Source organism: Myodes glareolus, chromosome 23 (genome assembly GCF_982192425.1).
Source record: "Myodes glareolus chromosome 23, mMyoGla1.1, whole genome shotgun sequence".
NCBI classification, from domain to species: domain Eukaryota; kingdom Metazoa; phylum Chordata; class Mammalia; order Rodentia; family Cricetidae; genus Myodes; species Myodes glareolus.
In genome coordinates this window covers 11,522,609-11,526,531 of record NC_142048.1, presented here as the reverse complement: position 1 = coordinate 11,526,531, position 3,923 = coordinate 11,522,609, and the positions used below count along the sequence as shown (strand labels likewise).

Sequence of the window (3,923 nt, the reverse complement as noted above, 5' to 3'; positions counted from 1 at the left end):
CTGTGACTTTGGTGACTGGCTGCACCCTATTCCTTAGCTTTTTGAGAATCTACCTTCATGACAAAGGTACTGGCAGCAGCCAGATTTATTATCATAACTCTGTTTCTAAGTCTTTATCACCATAAGGAAGCCTGTTGCCCGCTTCTCAAAAACACCATTTAAGTGTTTGGGGCAGATACTCTTAAAAAAACTACAAAGTTTATGCTGTGAATACTGTGTCAGGAAGCCTCTCTTAAGGGAACCATGCCTCTGCTTGTCGCTAGAAAACAAAGCCCACAGGATGCAATGCTGCTACCAAGAAGCCATACTTGCCTTGTTTTTTATCCCCCTTAAGCATTAAAAAAAAAAGCTTTCTCAAGTTTTATGTAGAAAATCTTTCCATATATATTTGTAAACAGAGACTGTGCTTTCATTTCCTGGCAACCGAGACCCAAAGGATAATACAGAAACTATATTAATTACAACACTGTTTGGTCAATGGCTCCTGTGCACTTTTAGCTAGCTCTTTCTTGCATCTTAAATTAACCCAGTTCTATTAGTCTATGTAATGCCATGTGGTCATGGCATTACTTCATTTTCTGTATGTCTTGTTTCCTTGGCAGCTGGGTGACATCTGCCTGACTCTGCCTTCTTTTTCTCTGTATCTCTGCTAGGTTCTCACCTGTCATTTCTCTGGTAAGCCACTGACCAAAACAGATTTATTCATCAACCAATAAAAGCAACTCGTATACAGAAGGACATCCGACATCAGATACCTACTCGTAAAGATATTTTAAAAGGCCGTGTAGAAACTTATGATTTTAGAAGCTTTGTAGTGTGTGTGTGTGTGTGTGTGTGTGTGTGTGTAAACAATTTAAATGTTAAATGGAGTCATATGGAGTGCCAACTCCTTTTCCAGGTGTCATAGATTATCATTCAAAAAGCTAATGACTGGTGTGGATAGTATCTCCAAGTTATTTGTCAGCTGAATTCCACAGACCCCAAAACATGACAAATTGTCCTCATTGCTCTTTTTTACCCTCTAGAATTTAAGATTGATAGCCCATTGCCGAAGACCGCATACTTGAGTCATTGGACTTGGTCAAATTAAGCTGTTAGTGACCTAGAAACTTCAACACTACTAACCATCCTTTATAGTGTTGGAAAGTGTTATATGCGCTCTAGGAGGATAAAAGCAATCAATAGTCTTACCCAGCTGAGAAACCTGGGGACAAATTATCAATGGGGCTGACAAGATTTGTCTACTAGTGCAATAATAGTACAAATGTTAGGTGATTAACCTACCACCCTAGATTTAAAGTACGTGGGAAAAGACAAACTTTATTACCAGTACTATTAGTTGGGCTAATACCCTGTGACTGGTCGGTCACATCCTTAACAGAGAACTTATTTTTTTTTTTACAGAATGCAAATATTAAGCTGCATCACCTCCTAAAAACCATCAATTGGTACAATTCTCAACAAATATGTGTATATGACAATGAATGGATGCAAAGCTGTTCAACAAAAAGAAAATAAGGGATTGTGGAGTGCTCAGACCTAATCAGGACATCTATATCACACACAATCCCTGGAGACCATTGATGAAAGGAAACATATATTCTATGAGACAGGTAATACAATTCTTCAGAAAAACAGGATTTGTTGGTCCAAACAGCAGACCTGCACACATGAACTACCAGTAGCTGTGATTACTTTCTGGGGAATTAAACAAGAGCAAGCTAGTCTAAACCCCAGCATGAATGGGGAGGGGCTCAATGTCTTATACCATCTAGAGAAGTCATTGCCAACTACTGGGGATTTGGGGTGTCAGATTTTATTCAGAGATATGACTCCTGATAGATTACTTACCTACACATGTTTCTGTACCCAGGTACATATAAGTTTAACTAAATGAACTTAGTAGGTAGATAGAAAGAAGAGGGTACAAATTTGGGAGGGGGAAAGAGGGTTCTGGGGGTACAGGAAATGTTTGAGATGAGGTAGTGAGTAAATATTTGATAGCAACTCATTGTTCACACATGAAATTCCCTAACCTGCATGGCAGTAATGATTAAAATCATTGAGGGAAATGCCTCAGATGATTCAGAACTTTTAGAAGGAAGAACTGAAAAGTATGTGGAAATTCCATTTATCAAGCCACCTGATGCCTTAATTTGGAGAAAAAAAATTTGATTGTGTATTTCTTTCACAACACACCATCATGCCTTCAGAAGTCAACTGCCAGGCAAGTACCTGGTCTTTGTGGGAAGAAGGATGTACACATCTCATAATGGTCACAGATTGCTTGTCCTTAAGGGAAGAAATTTTGCATGGTGACATTGTCATCACTGATCAGTTTAAAAGAAGTGTTCTATACCAAATGACTGATCTGTTTCACCCTAGTAAAAGAGATGCCCTCGCAGAAACAGTAAGAAGCTAGGACTTCAGAGGGGACAATGGTCACATTTGAAGGACCTCATTTCAACTCAGAGTAGGAAACTTTACAGTCTGTACCTGTTGTTTAGATATTATCAGTATAACTATGATTCCAGAGGCCATGCTTGTTAGGAGGCTATTCTTTGCTATGCAGAAATTGTCATGGAAGCCAATTATGAATGCTATTTGGAACATCAAAGAAGCAGTATCAGTGTTTGGGGCTTTTAAGAACATGAAAGAAAATAGTAATAAAACCAAAAGTTAATTCTCATTACCATACCTCAAATAAGATCAATGGTCAGAAACTCTGCATATTCTATAGAGCATGGACCATTCTTCTTGTTTCCACCAAGACATTAAAATAGGATGACTGTCACAAAAAGATATTTTATTTTTTGTTATATTGAGGATTTGATTGAATAAAACACAAAATAAGAGAAAGACATTTAACCTTCATGCCTTTGTGTAAAATGAAGAACATTGGGTAAGATGAGAAGACAGTGCACCATTAGATGTTCACTCAGGGTACTGACTCCCAGAACCTCAAAGGAAAGCAATAAACTGCAAAAATTTGGACGTCTTATAGTTTAAGGGGAGCAAAATACAAGACCCTATCAGTTTTTCTTCTCTTATTAAATTCACAGCAATGATGGCTGAAGAGAATATTCAGTTCCCCGAGCTGCTTTGAATGACAATCTTATGGAAATGGGGCTGGCTGTTCCTGTGATTGTAAATTAGCAGCATCTTTCTGGAGGGGAGTTTGATACAACGTGTCAATCAAGAGGCTTGAAAATACTTCAGACACCTTTATATTTCAGAAATTCCTCTTTAGGAGGCTATGAGTGATTCATTCAAAGAATCATGTATAAAGAAGACTACTACCTGTAAAAAAAATAATCAAACAACCTGAATATCAAAAAGAGATATATGTACCGTGTTGCCATTATATTTCTGCTGTGAAACAGTCAAGTAGAAATCAGGCTTTCTCTTGAAGAAATGATCACTTCATAGCAAGAAATGAGAAGGTGTAAGTATTCTGTGATACTGTTTAGTTTTAAATTGTCTGTAAATGTACAGGATACACACAATCCTATTTGCTACAGACATACTGGGTATTTTTGTTTGCAATTAATATTTTTCTATCTTTCTCTAATGAAAGTATAATCAATTAATACAATTCTAAATGTTGAAATAAAAATTAATTTGATAAAAAGAAAAACGTAGATTCAGCTGAGGTGTTTATTGTTTCTTAGTTCAACGAATAGAATTAAGTAACTTTGCTTGTAAAAGTATCTTCCCATGATGCTAAGCTGAAGGTCAGTAATAATTGTAATGAATAAAAAGTCTCTAAGATACCAAGACAATGCCTATTCCTAGAAATGGAACTGGAAGCAATACATACAATGATAATATTGTACTTGAAAGAATGTTCAAATAAAAATTGTAAAACAAATATTATTGGAATCATTTTTAAAACTCAACAAAAAGAAATATCTGGCAAATAT

The 3,923-nt window shown here is 36.4% G+C and overlaps 1 pseudogene; it reads left to right on the top strand.

Annotated features, from left to right (window-relative positions):
• Window positions 1-2,040: 2,040 nt before the first annotated feature.
• Window positions 2,041-2,683, top strand: LOC146890641 (S-methyl-5'-thioadenosine phosphorylase pseudogene; annotated as a pseudogene).
• Window positions 2,684-3,923: the final 1,240 nt, after the last annotated feature.